General features: G+C 39.9%; 1 pseudogene; it reads right to left on the bottom strand.

Moving 5' to 3' along the window:
- Positions 1–7,457: 7,457 nt before the first annotated feature.
- Positions 7,458–22,098, bottom strand: part of LOC118835324 — a 119,802-nt pseudogene continuing 105,161 nt past the window's right edge.

Raw genomic sequence — 22,098 nt, 5'->3', positions numbered from 1 at the left:
ACTATTCAACAGCATTCAAACAAAGTACATTCCACTAAAATATAACTGTCAAACAGGGTGGTTATGACTTATAGTTGCGTGTTACTTTTTATTTCTGTTGTACATAGGATCATAGATTTAGAGCTGGGAGGGACCTCAAAAGTCATCAAGTCCCAACTTCTCCTTTTATAGATAAGGAAGCTATGTGACTTGCCCAAGGTCATATAGCTAGTAAATAACAGAGCTGAGATTTAAACCCAGGTCTTCTGACTCCAAATATGGGAAGGTAGGAAGTATGTTTTAACTTTAATCATTTAGTGTCAACATTTTCCATTGTCTTTGGCCCAAATTTTGTTAATTTGTGTTGTTTTTGTTTAGTTTTTGTAATAATTTTGTATATGATTTTTGGCTCTGCTTTTTTTACTCTGTATTTATACATTTAAAAAGAAAAAAAGAATACTATTCATGTCATTTGAACATTTATCAGCTGGGTTTGCATCATTATTTTATGTGTCTTCCCATACTTTTAGAAATTAGAGTACAATAATATTTCATTACATTCATATACTACGATTCATTCAGGGATTTTTTAATCCTTGGGTCCCTATTTTGTTACCAGATGCTTGATATTAAAAATAATATTGCTACGAATGTTTTTCAGTAAGTAGCTCTTTTCTCGTTATCTTTAACTTCCTACATATTACCTAGCAGTAGGATCTCTGGGTCAAGGATTACAAGTAAGTTAGTAACTTTTCTTTCAGAATTCCATTTTTCCCCTCTAAAATATTGGGGCCAATCCACAACTCTATCGATAATAATTATTATGCCTGTCTACCCAAAGCCTTTGAACTTCCCTATTTTTTCCAGTTTGATGAGATGATATATCAAAGTTGTTTTAATTTAAGTTTCTGTGATTATTGGAGATTTTGAAAAGAATTCGTATGGTTATTGATAGTTAATATTTCTTTTTTGAAGTCATTGTTTATATTGTTTGACCATTTGTCTATTGTTTACTTTTATAGATTTTCTATATATTTATGCAAAGATTTTTCCCCATTTTGAATTTTCTCTTCTGTCAGCACCAATTTTGTGTGAAAGACTTTTAATTTTATATAATTAAATTTCTCTATCTCATCCTTTATCATTTCCTTTTCCTCATTATCTAGTTATGAATTCTTATCAAATCATAGTGAAAGGCATAAACTTCCATTTTTGTTCCTTTTTATGGTGAAACTTTTTATGTTTAGATCTTTTATCCATTTAGAGTTTATTGTGATACATAGTGTAAGGTACTGACATAAACATGTTTTCTGCTGAATTGGTTCCCAGTTCTTGAAGTGAAGATTCTCTTTTCCAGACATTTATGTTCTTGAATTTCTTGCTTTTGATTTTGCTTATCTCATCTCACTCATCTATTTTTCCATTTTTTAAAATCCAGTCCTAGACAGTTTTGCTAGTCATTATTTTTGAAATATAATTGAAATCTAGTAATGGTAAATCCTCTTCTATTTAAAACAATTTTAATTAAAAAAATTAAACAGCCCATATTGAACTTGGGAAAAATAAGGATATCTAGAGCCAGAGTTTTCAGTGGACTCACTATTGTGATGATAAGAGATTGAGATTTGGATTGGGCCTGTGATTTATTGATATAGGGAATTCCCAAATGAGAAATGTCATTTACTAAAGCAGATTGCTACCTTCTTGGCAAACTATAGTTTTAGAGAGTTGTCTAGAGTATGATAATGACCAGATAGAGTCTAATGACTTACTTGCCCAGAATCACACAGATAATATGTATCAGAGGTGCCAGTATGTCATACAGCTGGTATATAACAAAAACATACAGGCATCATGCTTCTGTGTATTTTATGAGCATTTAGCGCCTATCATTTCTTAATTCTAAACTGTATTTTTCATTGTATTCTCTTCTTTTCCTTCCCCACCCCATCACCTTTATTAACATAGCCATTGAGTATCAGAGCAATAATTAGCAATTTTTGTGTCTGGGGCAAGTGGCATGAAATTTGAGGTTTTTTTTAAAGACAAATTCATTTGGGATGAGAGAAGAGACTGGGACCCATCAGACTGCTGCTGGGATTGTGGGGGGAAGTGCAAGGTTGGCTGGAGAGCAGCTTACTGGGGTGTAGCCCCTAGGGGGAGGAAGCAGGCCATCTGGTAGCTTCCTATTTTTAATTATTCTTGCTAACTAGGTGCTAAGGTCCATTGTTTTTATGCTGCTGAAGGACTACAGATGCTGTCAGCACCTTCTGAAGTCAGCTTCCAAGGGGAAAAGCTGGTTGCTCCATCCCATTTATGGTCCTTCTGAGCATCACTGATGGCTAAAACACTGTTGTCATTATAGTGATCTTTTGGTTATTCTTTTCATGATCCCTGCAAGTCAAGATGACCAAGTGTCCCATGAAATAATGTTTGTGGTTGCCTTAAAGTGAACAATGAAATAAATTCTGTCCCCATTTTATTTACTTTTCTAAGGAGAGCCAGGGAGCTGTCTTTCTTTAATTTCATTGTGCCTTCTTATGGTCTCACTTGTAGCAAGAATGTCAATATTGATATAGTTCAGTTCCTGGCTTGGTATACCAACTCTGATGGTTTTTTGGGAGAAAGACTTCATATTTAAAGTATCAACGGTAATATGAATGTTTATATAATCTAAAAACCTTATCGTTCTTAGCCCTGCACTGCTTTTTCTGTTTGTTACTTTACCACTATCTAAAGGGGACCAGAAAGACATTACATCATTTTTCTTTGTTTTATGGGTTTCTGAAGCAAAAGAATTTACATAGAAGCAAAATCAGACTATTTTATGTGGTGTAAAAGACAGGATTGAACCAATGGGTAGAAGTGATAGGAAGTCAGATTTTAACTCAATATAAGAAAAAAAAAGAGAAGTATCCAAAAATGGTTTCATCTGCCTTTGGTTCATTTGCCTGTTTGATTTCTCTTGGTTCTCTACTTGGTTCATTTGTCTGTTTGATTTCTCCTCAGGTTCTTTTGCTTTAGCATCAGCCCTAAACTATGGGTGTACGCTAAGACCCTAAGGTTCTGTCCTAGGTCTTGTTTCTTCTCTCTCTACACTCTCTCACTTGGAGACCTTATCAGATGACTTCTTTGCAGATGACTTACAGGTCTATATGTGCAGTTTTAGTCTTCTTGTGAGCTTTAGGCCTTCATTTCCGACTGCATATTGGATGTTTCCGATGGAATGTCCCATAGACATTTCAAATTCATCTTGTATTCCCTAATAGCAATTCCAAAACAGAACTCATTTCCCTTTCCCTTCACTTCCAAACCTACCCTTTTTCTGAATTTCTCTAATTCTGTTTAGGGTACCACTATCTTTCCAGTCATCCAAGTTTAGAACCTCAGGGACATCTTCAACTCCTCATTCTCCCTCACCCCATATATCGACAGTTATTCCTTCCACAACATGACTCTCCCCATTGTGGTTTCAATATATAGCAGGTTGTGTTGGCAAACAAAATGGGCTCTTAGCACTCAGTTCAACCAAGTGCCCTTGAAGAGTTTGGCCTTTGTTTCCTTGATTAGATTGGGAGTCCTTCGTGACCTCCTTGCCTCAGGGGAGGGCCTAGTTTACACATGGGTTTGAGAGACATGTTTGGGACATTGGAGGTTTTTAGACCACGTGGGTTTAAGTCACCTCTTTGTGACAATTTTAGGTCACATGTGTGACTCACCCTTGACCCTGAAAAAGATATAAAACCAGGGGTTGGCTTTCTATTTTCCGGAGCTCTTACCACAGCCATGGTGGTGCATGTGACTTTGGGCCAGCCTTTGTTATGAGCTCCCGGGCTGAACTTAGATGTTGGTAACTATGAGTTGTATTTGGTCTGTCTGTCAATGTTTGTAATTTGTTTGTATTTGCTCTATAGTTCAGGGTGCTGGCTTTTTCCCCTGAACTAAGTGAATGGTATTTGTATGCTGAATTAAAGTAAGCTCGTTAACCCCTTAACGGTGCTTTCCTTAGTAAAGCAGATCAAACGAACCTGGCCTTTGGCAGTGTGCTTGTTGTTAGGCTTGTGTTGGTCTTTCACCGCCACATCAGCTGCTAGCCAGATTGTTGAAACACAGGTCAGCATAAAAAATTAAATGGGAATTTTTGGGGAGTTTTGTTGAAGCCACAGACAACATGTGAAGGCTAGAAGACAACACAAAAAAAGTTTAGAAACTCAGAAATGCATAAAATATATGTATGGTATTTTATAGTATCAACATATGTCATCTTTTAATACCATAATAATTCAGACTTCTCTGTTATGAAGAAACATTTTCACAGAAATTTCCCAAGTGATTTCCTTAAAGCACAGATCTGACTGACTATGCCATTTCTCTACTCAATAAACTCCAGTGTCTTCCTATTGATAATAATAAGCTAGCATTTAAAAAATCCTTTTAAGGCCTGCAAACTGATTTACATGTTATCTTATTTGATCTTCACAACAACTCTGGGAGATTGTGTTGTTGTTGTGTTGGTTGGTTGTTGTTGTATTTGTCCTTTGTTCTTGAAGAGGACCATGACATCAGGGAGATGATGACATGACTTTCAGTTGACTTTGATTTGAGTGAGGGAGGGCTGTGCAAGGTCACCAGCCTAACTTTCTCCCCCAGAGACGTCTGGATTCAGTGGCCAGACATTCATCAGGATTACTGGAGATGGCCCAGGATGCATTGGGAGACCCTGTCCCTTTTAAGCTAAGATCTTTTCAGGTGCTATTACTAAGCCCATTTTATAGATGAAGGATCACAAAACAAATAAGTGTTTGAGACAGGATTTAAATTCAGATCTTTCTGTCTCCAAGTCAGCACACTACCTACTGTACCACCTAGTCAGCTGTCCATTACCTCTAGGATTAAATACAAGCTCCTCTGTTTAACATTTAATGAAATTTATGAATGTGGCTCCAACTTACCTATCCAACCTTATTATATTTTACTCCTCTTCACAGCCTCTACGTTCTAACCAAATTAGTATTCTAGCTCTTCCACCCATAGGTGAGTCCCTGTTTCCTGTCTGTGTCTCTGTTGTTCCTCATCCCTAGAATATATGACCTCTTCCAAGGTCATGTGCTCAAGTACTACCTTCTACATGAAGACTTTCATGCTTCCTCCCTCCAGCTACTAGTGCTTCATTCAGTCTCCAAAATTTCCCGGTAGTTAATATGTATATGTGTGGGGAGTTGTTCAGGTCAATCTGATCAATCATTTTTGCTCGTTCCTCCCACTCCAACCCAGTAGATTTTACTCACTTGGAGTCGGGGCAGATGACAGAGGCAAGGAAGTCTTGAGGTTTTAAACTAAGTGTAAAAAAGGGTTTAAACTCTTTGTTAGCCCTTTACAAGGTGTAAACAAATCTTTAATCACATGATAGAATGAGAAGGGCAAGTTGTCATTAACCTACTGAAGTCCAGCCATGCTTCAGTTACCTTTAAAAAGCTAGTTTGCTGGCTCTGGAGACAAATCAGGAAGAAGGTATGGAGGAAGAACCTTCTCAAAAAGAGGAGATCTTCTTTTACTTTTACCCTCTACCAGAGTGCAGTGTGTAAGTAGCAGGAAGAATGAATTTGCCTTTCCACCCCTTATTTCTCTCCCCTCCTACCATGTTCACCAAATACATGAGTTAAAATCCTGTCTCAAACACTTATTTGTGTTTGACTGGAGTTTGACTGGATTCACCCAGTTGGTGCTCATCAAAGAGCAGGCTCAAGAGAATAATCAATAGAGGTGGCCCAAGGAATATATGACCCCTGGCAAGGGGGGCAGAGAATAGCATCAGCTATGAATTCAAGGGAATATTAGCCCTGGTAGTTGAGAGTCAAGTATTGGAAAAGAGAAGATTAAGGGAGCCTAGTTAAATGGCTTGACCAGAAATTGGGGAACACTATGAGGACATCAGGAGAAGAGAAAGAACATCAGGATCCTATAGTGCTGGAGGCCCCACGTGTTCTCTACATGTGTGCCTCACTACTACTATACTCTCTATATGTTCTCATTCTTCCACCTGATGCTGTGTATATTTGTGTTTGCCCCAAGTTAATAGGGGGAGTGTTTTATGGCCTTAGCGAATGCCTCTACTTTGAGCTAATTGTATGTACTGGATGACTATTAAATGTAAATGTGCCCATAGGGGCATGTGAGCTCTAGTTTTAGAAATGTGGACTCAGAGAGTGCCTTGCGTCCTTGGGGTAATAGTCACTACTGTGGGAACTGACCCCACCATTATGAGTATGAATTAGGGAAGTAACTCCCAGAGGGAATGCTACATAAAAATTTTGTGTCTACTAATATGTGTATATGTTGTTTTTCCTGATAGAACATTGAGTTGCCTGAGGGCAGGGACTATGTCACTTTTGTCTTTGTATTCCCCGATGCCTAGCACTGGGGATGGTACATGGTAGCTACTTGTTGGTTGATTAATTTGGAGGCAGTGACTTCCCAATTATTATGGGTATTTAAGCAGGGGTTAGACTGCCCCTTATCGGGTATGTTGTAGATGGGATTCTTGCCTCGATTAGAGACTGAACCAGATAACTGTTTAAGATTCTACCAAATATTTACGATTTTATGATTCTATGCAGGAGGGATAACAAAATTGAAGGATTAATTTATCAGATTAACTTGCAGAAAGCAGGTCGTTGAATATACATATGGAACACAAGCTAAGTAAGGGTTTTATAAGGGTAGGAAAGGTTCAGAGAAAGGGGTTTGGTCACATAGGGAAGACTTGAATAGAATAAGGCAGTTGCTTGGCTATGTTTTTTTTAAAAAGTCAGTTTTATTAGTCTCCTTTGTATTTTACATCATTACATTTCTGGATATCCTCCCCTCCCATCCCTGCCAATTAAGCTTTCCCTTGTAAGAAAGAAAAACAGTTAGGCAAAACTACCCAACACACTGGCCACATTTGACAATGTATATAACATTTTGCATCCATGGTCTCCTACCTCAACCAAAAAGAATGAAGAACTTCTTCATATCTTCTTCAGGGATTGGCTCATTTGTTAAAATAATTTTCACCTTCATAAGCTGATTATATAAAGATTTAGCTTTTAACTCCAGGGACGGTTAGTCAAGGCATGGGACTTTTCATATTGGTATAATGTTTTGTATTGCTATTGTATTCATCTTCACATAGTGGGAAAAACAGTGAATTTGGAGTCAGGAGACCTTGATTCAAGTCCCAGCCTTGATACTGTGGGAGCTTAGGCAAGTTGAGCTTCAGTTTCCTCATCTGTGAAGTGGGGATAATAGCCTTTACACTACTTACGTTATAGAAGCAATTATACATGTTAGTGTATGATAGAAGTGTGAGTTATTTTTATTGCTGTGCCAATGGTAAGAAATTCTAATGCTATTTTATTTTATTGTCAAAATAATTTCAATTTTATTGAGAGTCAACCAGATCCCAGTTGGCTTGGAAACCTTAAGCTGTCTGTTCTTTAGCAATGGAGACCCTTCTTGAGTGTTCCCATGAAAGCTTTCTTTTCCTCCACAGTCTAGAAGAGGCCATGGCCAAATTTAATAAATTTTAAGTTAATCTTTGCCAGAGTATGATGCTTCTCTTGTACTAAGAGGGACTTTCATAGGGTAAGAATATACTTCTTGGTGTCAATAATACAACAATTTAGCATGATGAAGTTACTGTTCCCATTGCCACAGTGGACAGATCCTCCCAGAGGGTTTTCAGATAGCCCATAATTGGGACATGCATTCTTTTTATCAATTTAACATCCTTGATTTGCTCTCCCTAGTAATCTCAGCATGGTGGTGGTAGTAGTCCTTCTGCCCAATCTGGACCATAGACAATGCACATGGGTAGGATGCCAACCTCTGATAATGCCACCTTACATTGGCCTTGGTGGGTTTTATGGGGACAGTTTCTTTGTGTGCCAGCAGCTGGTGATGTCTTTGCCATCAGTCACCCCAGTAACATCAATCATCTCATCCTGCCTAAACCTAGTGGACATGGTCACCTACTGCTCCGTTTTCTCTTGGGCCCAGTGCAATTGCTCAGCCACACCATGCAGCCATTCACTTGGATCTCCATTGGGTGAGACACTTCTGCCTCAAAGGGAACAGACATATTTGGGCATGGGCGATGGTCCAGATAACACGGCAGTACTTCTTCATGTTGTTGAAGTCTTTGTACGGCTGCTTCCTGTCATCACTGTCCTGCTACTTCTTGCAGGGATTAGTGAAGGCCTCCATCTTGAATTTGTGCCAGTTCTTATAGAACTGCCTCTTATACTCATCGCTGATGTGCTCAGCAAAATCACAGACACATTGGGGGCTTTGCACATGGCCATTGTGGTCTAGTCATTAACAAGAGTTTATGAAGGTTATGTACAAAGTTTATGAGGCTTTATCTATAGCCCCCAAAGCCTACAAAGAACATGGGATTATCTCCTTAAAGGCGACCACCTTGACCATTTACTTCTTGTTCACCTTAGAGCCAAGCCTATCCCTTTCTAGAATGTAGGTCATTTTAGCCTTGTAGCCCAAGAAGGTGGTGAGGTTGATGGTCTTAGGAGCGTCATCTTTGGGGAAGTTCTTTACCTTCCCCCAGTATTTGCTGCTTCACTTCCAAGGCCAAAGGCCCAGAGACTCATTCTTGGAAGTGCAACTTTGGTGGGGCGTGCTGCTGACAGCACTAAGGTGAGCTAGGAGAGGGGAACACTAGCTTTAACCATCAAGGAAAAATGAAAGCACACAGACTTGGTTGTAGAATTTATAACAATATCCCAAATTGACTAGAAGCAAACAAGCAGCATCCACAGAAAATAAAGGTTCCAAATTTTATAATGTGCTACTCTGCCTTATACCTTTCAATAAGTGGACTGCTGGCTTCTGTGCTGGCTGGAGCTTCCTGGCAGAATGCCTTATTTATAGCAGGACATACATGTGCCTAGCGGCAGTGTGGGCAGTGGAACATGACAGATGGAAGCTGACTCCTAGGGGAAAGAGGCTTCCTTTAACATTGCCCTATTTCCTGTTTTTGCTGCTATATTTACTAAAAGCATCTTAAGCATGTTATTTCATGAGGGATGATTCTGAAAACTATTTTCCCCACTTACAAGTCAGAATGCCTGTTAACTAGACTAGATTGCTTTCATAAGGGAGATGTTATTTAGCAATAAAAGCATGAATAGGGCCCCAGGGCAAAAGGCAACCCTTGATTATTTGCACTGACCCTTCCCCAACTCCTTGCTCCTCATTTCCCTACCCCACTTACTTTAGTACTCAGGTCATGATTTTACTTGCATTTTTCTTCTTGGCCTGGGTGTCTGCATATAAAGCTCTGATTTGTACACTTGGACTGTATCTCTCTCTGTATCCTCCTGCTCATCTTAGCTGTCTGGCCTTGAGCTAGACTCAGAAAGTTAGATAGGAATTAGATAGATGGAGAAGAAAGGGAAAGTCTTTCTAAGGGTGTCACACAGCAAAGACAAAAGTATAGAGGTGGGAATTTATGGCTTATTCTGGAGATGATAACTAGGCTAGTTTTAGTTAATACTTTGTGCTGGAGCAGGGGTGGTGAACCTGTGGCCTCCAGGCCACATGTAGCCCCTCTAGGTCCTCAAGTGTGGCCCTTTGACTGAATCCAAACTTCACAGAACAAATCTGCTTAATAAAATAACTTGTTCTGTAAAACTTGGACTTAGTCAAAAGACTGCACCTGAGGACCTAGAAGGCCACATGTGGCCTTGAGGGCACAAGTTCACTACCCCTGTGCTGGAGAGTAATGGACTATTAGGTTAGAGGAGTCTAGATTAGTTGGGAGTTGATTTTGAAGGTCCTTGAATGCCATTCCAAGGACTTTGGATTTTGTCTTTTCATTCTTTTTGAGTACCTGGGAATTATAATTTATTAAATAGTAGTCTAGTCATCAACAAGAGTTTATTGATCTATATAAGTTCTGATATCCATAATGGCTAACAAATCAAATCCATAATTCCCAAGCTGCTCAAAACATTAGATCCTAGCTGGGAATGGGACAGCAGAAATTGAGCTGGTAACCAATTTAATAAGTTGTACAGCAATCAGATGCAGAGCGGTGTTGTGGGAAGATGTTGGGTCTGAAATCGGAAGACCCTTTGATGTCTAAGACCTGGCCGCATTCAGCACTTACTAGCTGTGTGAACTTGAATAAATCTCTTTACTTTACTGGGACTGGATTTGACAATCTCAAAGTTTCCTTCCAGATCTAATATTGACCATTTTGTGATTTCTGGCTCTAACACAAGTTATATGATCTTTAACCTCTATCTTTGTCGATTTCCTTATCTGTTAAATGGGGATAGATATCTGTACTGCCTACCCATCAGGTTATTTTGGGGGAAATCATTCTATAAATGGTAAAGCAATAAATAAACATGACATCGATATTATCTTTCCAATACCGTCTCCTTTACATATCCTCTATGTTCTATGGATTTTTTATTTCTGGTTTTGAACAGACCTAGTGTTTTCTTGCCTTTGAGCCTTTGTTCATATTGTGCCTGCCACCTTGAAGACATAGCTCTTCAGTCTTCATTTGTTGAAACTCTATCCATCCTTCAAACCTAGTTAAAATTCCACCTCAGATCTTTATTGATCCTTTGGTCATATATCTAATTAGATGCACTCCCAGACTCCTAATCTCTCTGACTTCCTTTAAGTCTCAATTAAAAACCCACTTCTTATAGGAAGCCTTCTCCAACCTGTCTTAATTCTAGTTGTCTTCCTTCTGTTAATTGTTTCCTATTTGTCTCCTGTATAGTTTGCATTGTAAATATTTGTTTGCATGTTCTCTCTCCAGTTAGAAAAGCTCCTTGAGGGCAGGGTTGTCTTTTGCCTCCTTTTGTACCTTAGCACAGTGCCTGGCACATAAATAAATAAATGCTAATTAATTAAATGATCTGAATATAAGCTTGTAGCACCTTGTATCTCTATTCTGACACTTACCCTATTGTTCAATAATCGATCAATAAACATTTATTAAATGCCTACTATATGCCAGGCACAGTGCTAAGCACTGAGTATACAAGAAGAGGCAAAAGACAGGCCCTGCCCTCAAGGAGCTTACTATCTAATGGGAGTGACAACACGCAAACACATATTTACAAAGCAAGCTATGTTCTGGTTATTTCAGTCATCTTAATGACTTGATTTGGATTTTTGTAGTGGACTTGGTCAGTAGTACAATTGTTTTTATAGCTATCACTCATTTTTCTAGCATTGTTGGGGAATGGGATGAATTAATTTTTTTCTTTGGTTTGAATCCTTGATGTCATGAATATAGGCAGCGGTGTAATGTGAAATGTTTAACAACCATCTCTCCAGGAAAAAAAAAAGGTAAGCCAGACACACTTTTAAGATTCATCTGTGCCCTTGGGCCCTTACTAACTATGTGACCCTGGGCAAGTCACTTATCCCTGATTGCTTACCAAAAAAAAAAAAAGATTAATCTGCATCCTCATCATTTTCTCCATCACTTTCCTAAGTCTAGACAATCAACAAAACAAGTTGAGCCCTGATTTGTAGCATTTGCTGGTATCCAAGGTATAAAGGCTCACCCTGAAAATTTAACAATAGATTCTTGAGCCGGTCTGAGCTGGTTCCAGCACACCCCTGGGTGTAGAGAACTCTCCATGGGGGCACTCCTTCTACTCATGTTGCTCAGCATCTGCTTTGCAATTTATGGTCATCATAGTCACTGAGAGGTTAAAATTATTTGCCCAAGGTCATACAGCTTAATTTTCCAGATAACTGAAACTAACCACAAGCACCAGAAGTTTTAAAAATGGTAACTATTTGGGGTGAATAGCAGAGTGCACTGAACACAATTTTACTTGATGACTCAAGGTCATAATTACGAACATCTGCTCTTGTGCTTGGCTTTACTATGGAATACTTCCCTCTGTTACCATACAGTGAATCTCTCAGGATATAGTGAAGTGTGGAAGCTTTGCCTCTACATTAAATAATCTCAGAATACTAGTCCTTGGGAGTGCTTGAGACTTTTTTGACCTTTCATGCTCTTAAGCTATCAACTGTCAGTTTTTGCTAGTGTCAGGTCTTCTGCCCCTAGGAGTACCCTCCCTTCTTGCTCTACCCCCAACCCGCAATATCTTCTAATGTGCTGCTTAGATTAGAATCTAGGGCTGACTTGAGAACCAGAGGATGAAACTTGTTAGAATTATGCATAGAGTAAATAGGATCTGAGTTAAGGCCCGAGGAACTCTCCTATGGGAAAAGTGTGAGATTTACTTGGGCTGGGGTTTTGTGATATCAATTCAGAGTACTCAAAGACCTTTTTTTTTTCTTATTTCTGAGTGTTTTTTTTTCTGTATGTGTATGTGTGTGTGTTTTTACTGTGTTCTAGACACTTAAGATTGCTGGGTAATGGTCCCCCAGATAACTGAGGTGTTATTGCACATAGTGAAAATAAAACCTAGCCTGAACACAAAACAGTAAGTTGAATGCCCCCCCATATACAACATGGCTTTTATTTATATAGTTCACCTGAATGATGTTGAATTTTTTTCTATATCTAGAATGAGGAAAACTTCCATTTAAGTCCTACTCATGGCCCATCTTTTTTTTAGGGGGGAAGGCAGGGCCATTGGGGTTAAGTGACTTGCCCAAGGTCACACAGGTAGTAAAAGTGTGTCAAGTATCTAAGGCCACATTTGAACTCAGCTCCTCCTGACTCCAGGGCCAGTGCTCTACTCACGGCACCACCTAGCTGCCCCTCCATGGCCCATCTTGACAGACTTTCATCTAGAAGGTCTTGAAGACCGTTCTGGTGTTGTGCAAGCTCTGGAAGGTCCTACCAGGGTGGAAAGGCAATTGTGAGCCCAGTGGTGTCCTATAGGTCTCTGGATCACAGCTGCAAGGCAGCATTGTACGCTTGGGGTCAGGAAGCCCTGATGTGGCAGGAGCAATATTCTGGCTCCTCCTTCCATGGAAGGTTAGTTTTTCCTTAAAAGGTAGTAAGACCATCCTTGAGTCTTGGTTGGTTCAGGGGACCAAAGGCTGGGTCAGGCTGGTGACATCATTTCTTGGTCAAGGAGTACAAAGCAGCCATGAGGAGCTAAAGGGCACTCTGAACCTTGGCTGGCATATAACAATGGTTAACTCATGCAAGGGAGATTCATTTGGCTGAATTAACTGGCATTGTTTTCAGTTGCCTCTCCATGTTCAGAATAGCCTTCTCCCTCTATAGCTTAATAACCCTCTTTTCATTAACTGTTGAATGATCTACAGGTATCTTTTTTTTTGGCCAATATTAAACCTAAACTATTAGAGGATTGGCCCAGCCCAGAATACCTGGGTTCAACATCCACTTTGGACACTTACAAGTATGACTTTGGGTAAGTAACTCCACCTTCTCTGAAACTCAGTTTCCTCATCTGTAAAATAGGTTGGTTTGATCTGATGGCTTCTAAGGTCCCTCCCAGATCTAAACCTATGATCCTTCATAACTTTGTCCCCTCCTACCTTTCCAGTCTCCTTATACTTTACTCCCTCACAGGTACTCCTGGTGGTTCCACAATCAAGATTTTCCATCTCTTAGCTCTAGGCATTTTCTCTAGCTGTCCCTCATGACTAGAATTTGCCTGGAAAGCTCTCCCTCCTCAACTCTACCTACTGACTTCCTGGCTCCAAGCCTCAACTAAAATTCCATCCTTTACAAACCTTTCCCAATTTCTCTTTATTCTAGTGCCTTTCTTCTGTTAATTATTTCTTATTTATCGTGTAGATAGCAAACATAGTTGTCTCCTGCATTAGAATATCAGTTCCTTCAGGCCAGGAACTGTCTTTTGCCTCTTTGTAGCGTGGTACCTGGTACATAGTAGGTCCCTTATAAATGTTGATTGATTGATTGATCCAATAACCAACCTAGCTCTATTAAGAGAGGCTCATTAACAGGTTGGCTGCTGGGTGATTTAAAGTTTCCAGCCACAGCTACTCTTTAGGACCCTCACACCTATTTGTGTTGAAGGAAGGGGAAATACCCATACTGATTAAACCACAGATCCTTCAAGTATTAAAATTAAGAAGAGACCAGTTATTGTTGAGTTGGGCTTTTTTTTTATTTGAATTCCTTTGAGTTCTGACTAATGTTTTAGAGATTTCATTTCAGGCCCCTTTGGGTTTTTTTAAAAAAAATCTTATAGTTTATTTTTTTCCAATTACATGTAAAAACAATTTTTTAACATTTTTTTTTAATTTTGAGCTCCAAATTCTCTCCCTCCTTCCCTCTCCCCTGAACCCCCGAGAATGCAAGCAATTGCCTTTGATGTGGCATTGAAATAGATTGGTGTAGATAGCATTATATAGATTATACATGTGTAGTCATGCAAAACATTTCCATATTAGCTATGTTGCAAAAGAAAACACAGACCAAAACAAAACAAAAAACAATGTCTCCTCCCCCCCAACCAAAAACAAACCTAAGAAAAGTGAAGTTTAAAAAAAAGTATGCTTCAATCTGCATTCAGACTCTGACAATTCTTTCTCTGGAGGTGGACAGAATTTCTCATGAGTCCTTTGGAATTGTCTTAGATCATTGTGTTGATGAGACTAGCTACTTCGTTAACAGCTGATTATTATACAATATTGCTGTTACTGTCTACAGTATTCTCTTGGTTCTGAGTACTTCAGTTTGCATCAGGTCATATAAATCTTCCCAGGTTTTTCTGAAATCCACAGGCTTGTCATTTCTTATAGCACAATAGTATTCAATCACGATCATATACCACAACTGGTTCAGCGATTCCTCAGTTGATGGGCATTCCCTCAATTTCCAATTGTTTGCCACCACAAAAAGAACTACTGTAAATATTTTTGTGCATTTAGGTGCTTTTCCTTTCCTTTTCCTTTTTTAAAAATCTCTTTGGGATACAGACCCAGTAGTGGTATTGCTGGGTCAAAGTGTATGTTTAGTTTTAAAGCCCTTTTGGCATAGTTCCAAATCGTTCTCCAGAATGATTGGATTGGTTCATAACTACACCAACAGTGCATTAGTGTCCCAATTTTTCCACATCCCTTCCAACATTTGTCATTTTCCTTTTTTGCCATGTTGGCTAATCTGGCAGCTATGAAGTGGTACCTCAGAGTTGGTTTGATTTGTCTTTCTCTAATCAATAGTGATTTAGAGCATTTTTTCATATGACTATAGATAGCTTTGACTTCTGAAAATTGCCTGTTCGTATCCTTTGACCATTTGTCAGTTGGAAAATGACTCATATTCTTATAAATTCGACTTAGTTCTCTATATAGTTGAGAAATGAGGCCTTTATCAGAGAAACTTGCAGTAAAACATTTCCCCCAGTTTTCTGCTTTCCTTCTAATCGTAGGCCTCTTCAGTTTGAATTGTAAGGACTCCCCAGAGATCTTAAACCTTTGCTACAATCACCACCCCCAGCAGAACCTCACCTCTGAGAACAGTCCACACCTGCTAGTCTTTATCCACCCACACCAAGAAGGGCACTTAACACAAGGGCAGAGAGCAGATGCGTTTTATCCAATCGTACTCTGGCTGTGCTAATGTGTAGATTTTATTGCTTGTTGTATCCTGAGACAACGTTTTTAGTGTTCTGTTAGCACTCCAAACCAATCCTGTTCTCTTATACTAAGCTCGAACCCTGACCTTACACTCAAATTTCTCCCTTGCTCATGCCCAGAGCCATTGTTAACATTTTGAGGACTTGGGGCAAGCACAGGTGTAGTGAGATTAATGGAATGGGAAAGCATTTATTAAGCACTTACTAGATGCCAGGTGCTTGGCACAAAAATAGAAAGCAAGATACACCTTGTTCCTAAGGAACTCATATCCTAATTCAGGGAGTCTACAAATATGGGAGGGTTCAGCTGCAGGCTGACTAGAAGGGCCCTATGATCCTTTAGATATAAGAGTAGGGCAGAAGACAAAGTCCAGGCGTTTATAGGTGCAATGCCTAGGAGTCTGGAAGGCTTAGTGAGAGGATAGATGATAAAACATTGCTGTACCCTATCTTACTGCAAGGATTATAGTTGGTGACTTCCTGTTGATCCAAGCAATATGAGCAGTCATGTCTCCTGTCTGTTTTGTGAAGGGGGTTGTTGGTTGTTGTTTCAGGACTGAAGATTACAGTAGCAAAGGATTCTAGTTTACCTCCACTGGGAGGAGGGATGGAAGGGAGGGTCAGCATTCAGCCAGGAAGGAGCATCTGACCTGGTGGGAACTAGAGAATGGGGACTGGGTGTGGGAAGGGAATGATTCTCTGTGGCCTGTTCCTTCTGGGCCCTTGGGAGCCCATTGGAATCTAAGCCACTGTGAGCAGCCTGGAGAAGGGGAGGGAAGGTTCCTGGATGGGCTTTCCTTGGCTCCTGCTCTTCCTAGGTTGTGACAAAGCCTTGGGGAGGGACCTCAGAGAGAGACCTCCTCAGGACCCAAGGCCCTATAATGGGGAGATAGGGCCTCAGGGACACACCAAGGATGGCCCTGGGTGGGTCCAATATGGGGGGAGAGTACAAAGTGGAGCAAGGCTAGGGAAGAGCTTACTTATAGTGCCAGAAATCTTTGGAATACTACCTTATGATCCCATCACATGCCAGTGCTCAGAGATGGCCATAACCATCTATTAACTGTAATCTTAATTGTGAACAGGGTGCAAAGTTCAATTCGCCCCAGTCAGGGACAGTTTTGCCACAAGGCAGGTGGCCCACTCCCTAGACCTACAAACCCTTAGGAGGGGTCAGAGAATAGAGAGGTCCCAGTTGGTAGGGAATACGGTATTTGGGAGGGAGTGGAAAAGAATTGATGTTAATCTTCTCCCTCTACTCCAGGCTGTAGCATGTAGTGGTCCTACCAATAGACCTCAGGAGAGAGGCTCACTGCAAGAGTGAGTGAGTGTATGTGTATGTGTATGTGTGTTGGGGGTGGGGAGAATGGTAGCCTGGGGAGGTAGTAGAGATGGAATCCCATAAATAGATATATGGGCCATGGTGCAGGGCCATTGGAGGTCCACTGGAGCAAAGAAGTACATCCCTGGGTCAGCCTTAAGGTATGGCTGTTTATGTCTCTCTGTGAAGCTCAGCTGCCAACTTCACCATATGCTTAGATTATACTTCTGCCTCGATCTTTCTACTCAGCTTTGACCTTAACATTTAAACTAATACTACTGTATTTTCTATGCTATATACTCTAATGTATATATTCTGACCATGCTTCCTGGCCATACTGGGCTGTGGGGCCACCAACTTTTGGCTGTACACTCTGTGTCTCTGCCTATGACACTAGTCTGGATTGTCACTATAATAATAATAATTACATTACATTATTAACATTAATAATTAACATAATTAATTATTAACATTTATCAATAATAACATTATATAATAACTTATATTTATATAGCTTCTTAAGGTTTACAAAGTAATTTCCTCACAACAGTCCTCTGGGGCAAGTAGTGCCAGTGTTATCATCTTCATTTTGCAGATAAAGAAATTATGTCTCAGAGAAGTAGAGTCACTTGCTCATAGTCACCTAGCAGTTAAATGTCTTTAGATGGTGACTCCCCCAGCCTGATCATACATCTGCCTATGGCCTTATCTTATTTGGATGTTTGGATGCTGATCCTGATCCACCTATCCAGACTGGGTACCCTTACTTTACCAGGATCTCTCACTTTGCTTTAAAACTCTGAAGTCTTGGCTTTGGCCTTATTCTTAGTATTCTCAGTAATTGCGTAACACTTCAGTCCATTGAAGCTCTGATGATCCTTATCTCAACTTATTCCCACTGCTGAGACCTCTCTTTCCCTCCCTCCCTAGGTGATTCCTCCTCAGGGATGTACTGGCAAGCCGTATTTGCGGCAACTTCTGGAATTCTCTCCTTTCTCAGCTCCCTTGGTAATTTACAGATGATCTATGGGGTATGGCCAATCTGAACACGACTGTCTGAATGCGTCTTGTGTGATTTTATTTCGATTCAAAGGTCTATTTGATTGATTGAAACATGTTCTCATCTAAATACAATATTAAGGCTAAAATGGGGTGGCATAGTTTTGGACACAGCCTTATACCACATTTCTTTATGAAATGGCTGTTGGACCAGTGAGCTAGTGTGTACATGGAGGAGTAGCTGGGCTCATGCATGACACTAGTTGTATCACACCAAACTTTTCTGAATGTTGGTTTCTTCCTCTATAAAATGGGTGTAATAATGTTTATAATGCCTACCTCACAGGGTCGTGACAAAGGCTCTGTATGTAAAGCCCTCTGCAAGATGGAAAGTTTTACATAACTATTGAAAACCCTATCGTTAGTGATGACAGTAATGACCCCAGAGATCCTTTGCAGCTCTTACAGGCTACTCCGTTCTGTATGACCTCTCCCCTGGCTGTGATCCCTAGTATGCATTCTGCCCTGGTTATCTGGCCAGATTCCCAGTCCTAGTACCTCCTGGCTAACCCAGCCCTGTGGCTACCCCTGACCTGCTGCTAACACGGTTTAAAATGTAATTCTAGGGATCCTCTGAGTTGTGAATACCTGATTTATGAGTTTTCCATGTTTTATTTACCATAGGCACCAACTGCATTTTTAATCTCTGAGTGAATTTATCTACTCTTGGGGGTGGGGAAGGAGGGAGGAACAAAATATTTCTGGAGCAGTAAAAGACAGCAAATTCATATATCCACTGGATGATACTTATGTCCCTGTCCTTTAACACTTACCATACTTGTTTTAGGCCAGACTAGAGAAAAAACAAAAAATTCTCAAAACTGCTGGATTTGCCTGCTTGGAGGGTCCACTCTTTTCCATGGTTTGTCGAATCATTAATGCTTCGGGCACATTGTTTCCACAATGTGGAATTACACAATTACACAATACTGTTCTTGGGGAGGGGAAATTTATACCATCTCCCCAGCCTGGAAGAGCCTGCTCACAGGAACTCCCTTGGTTTGGAAAATCTTAAATCAAGAGGCCAACCAGAAAAGCAAAGCTCTGTGTTCTCTTTGTACAGGGTCTTGTGCACTTGATGGACAATGGAGAAAACATTAGCCTGATGTTCCTAGAAATTTATAAACTATTTGTTTTGTGTTTTTCCAACCTTGGGAGAAGGACATGTGTAAGGTCACTGAGATCTAAGCTATTCTCAGTAAACAATTCCCATCTCTCATTAGCTCCCCAAGTGGGTAAGTGAGATTGACTGAAAAGACTTAAAATAAATGAGCAATAATGAAGGTACCATATCTTCTGTGGAGTGACTGGTGGGAAGAATCTGGTGAAATTGTGTGTGTGTGTTTGTTTTGTGGTTTGTCCTTCATTCTGGAAGAGGACCATGACGTTAGGGAGGTTATAACATGACTTGTGATTGACTTTGAGTGAGGGAGGACTGAGCAAGGTCACCAGCCTCACTTTCTCCTCCAGAGCCATCTGGGTCCAGTGGCCAGATATTGATCAGGATGACTGGAGATGGCCTAGGATGCAATGGGAGACCTTGGCCCTTTTAAGCTAAGGCCTTTTCAGGTTCTTACTTTGAGTGAGGCAACACCAAGCCTGTTGAAGAAGTGAGTCAAGGGATGGACCCTTGCATAAAAAAAAAATAAATCAAACTGGGAGGGGAAGACCCTCAGGCTTGCTGGACAAAAGTGAAATAATTAGTATTTTATATTCACTCCCAGCCTGGAGGGCCCAAAAAATAACTACTTGGTGCTTGGGAAAGGACATATTGTTGTCTAGTCAATGACATCCAGGGTGAATTGGGTTTAAGCCAGGAAACTGATGCCCAGAAAAGACAAGTGACCCCAAACAAATTGGAATTATTAAAACATACCTTGGTGGTATTGCTGGACTGGGAGTCAGGAAGAACTGCATTTAAATCCTATCTAAGATACTTACTAGTTACTGATTGTGTATGACCCTAGGAAGTCACTTAACCTCTGTCTGCCTCAGTTTCCTCGTCTGTAAAAGGGGTTTAGCACCTACCTTGCAGGGTGGTTGTGAGAATCAAATGAGATTGAAAGCCTTAAAGCACTATATAAATGATTGCTATTATTACGATTGTTCTTTAACTAGAATGACAGTGCATCCTTTTGAAAAGTTGGTTGTCCTTTTGCAATGTGAACAGTCATTTGGGAGGCCGTGTGATACAATGGAAAAAGAGCTGGATTTGGATCCTGGCTCAGTTTATTACTACCTACACAACCTTGGGTAAGTAAGTTTCCTTATCTTAAAAATCAGGAAATTGTACTACTTCACCTCTATAGTCCCTTCTAGCTCTAAGGTCCTATAGTTTTCTAATTCATCTCTTTGGGATCTTCACATATTAGATTTGCTTAAAGCAGGTAATTGTATATGTATTTTTCGAAATAAAAAATTGAACTTTTTATTTATTTAAAAAATTGTTTTCATTTCATATTTATTTCTAAATATATAACAAGTCATTCCCTTTAAAAAAAGAATCCAAAAAAAGAAGGGGGTATGTGCATGTGTGTGTGTGTGTGTGTGTATGTGTGAATGTTTGTGTGTGTGTGTAGAAAGTAAATCAGCAAAACTAACAAATACAGCAACTGAGTCTGATATTCTATTTAATGTTCCCACTTCTTGACTCCAATTGCTACAAAGAAGGAGGGGAGGTGCTTTATCTTCTTTGGGACAGTATGTTTGAAATACTCCAAGAATCTGGGATTTCATTACTGGTCAGTTCCTCCACCAGTGCAGATCATATCCCTTGGTGCTTTGGTAGCAACTAAGTCATTTTGACTATTATAAATAGCCAAATTAGCTACAAAGAACATATGAAGGAAGACTATTTGTATCCAGAGAAAGAACTGATAAATAGAAGTATATGTACATATATATGTGTATGTGTGTGTGTGTGTGTGTGTGTGTGTATATCTCTAATGTAGCCATCTCTAGGGTAGGGGGGGAGGAAGAAAAAAAGAAAAAAAAGAAATTTACATGATAACTTTATTGTATATTTATAAGGAATAGCAAGTTGCACATAATAGATTAGTAGTTTCATGTACAATCATTCTACTATGTTATAGAAATGCTTATTTTGTTTCTTAAGATCAGAATAAAATAAATAAAATTTTAAAAAAAGAGTTGCTGTAGATGAAATATATTACATCACCCTGAGGCCAAGCTTTTTGGTGATGAGACTCTCTGGACTTAACTGTATAGATATGACCATGTTGCCTCCCTACTCAGTAAACTCCAGTGGCTCCTTCTTACCTCTTACGTCAAATAAAAACTAATTTGTTTGGCATTTAAAGCTATTCACAGCTGGCGCCCCCCCCCCATCTTTCCAATCTTCTTATACATCACTCTGCTTTATATCCTCTATGGTCCAGCCTGTTTGTCTGGCTGTTCCTCATGACACTCCACCTGCCACCTCAGGCCTTTTGAATAGACTATACCCAAAACACTCTCCTTCCTCTTCTCTGTTCCCTAGAATCCCAGTCTTCCTTCAGCTCTCACCTCAAATGCCACCTGTGGCAAAGGGGCCTTTCCTTATCCACCCCAGGTACTGATGCTCACCCCACTAACATCAACCTCCATCTACTCTGCGTATCGTCTATGCACCGATTTATGTAATAGCTAGCACAATAACAGTGAACATTTATATAGTGCTTTAAGGTTTGAAAAGTACTTTACAAATATTATCTCATTTCATTCTCTCAACAACTCTGGGACACATGTTCTATTATTCTCATTTTACTGCTGAGGAAAATGAATCAGTTTGAGGGTAAGAGACTTGTCCAGGGTCACCCAGCTAGTAAGTGTCTGGAGTAGGATTTGAACTCATCTTCCTGACTCCAGGTCCAGTACACTATTCATCGTACCACCTAACTGCTTTTTTGTAGGAATGTTTTTCCTGGTTAGAATATAAGCTCCTTGAAGGTAAAAGACTGTTTTTTGCTTCTTTTCGTGTAGTAAAAGTACTTACATGGTGCATGGCACATAGTGAGTAGCACTTAATAAAATGCTTGTTAATTGGTCCACATTTGAAGTCCTTCCAGTTTGCTATAGGACTTGCCAGAGCTTCTGCAGTGCTGGCACAGTCTTCACGAACTCAGGGTCAGCTCTGTACTTTAGATGAAA

This window comes from Trichosurus vulpecula, chromosome 1 (assembly GCF_011100635.1).
Source record: "Trichosurus vulpecula isolate mTriVul1 chromosome 1, mTriVul1.pri, whole genome shotgun sequence".
In the NCBI taxonomy this organism is placed as follows: domain Eukaryota; kingdom Metazoa; phylum Chordata; class Mammalia; order Diprotodontia; family Phalangeridae; genus Trichosurus; species Trichosurus vulpecula.
Note: the sequence above shows the minus strand (reverse complement) of the source record. Positions and strands in the feature narration are given on the sequence as shown.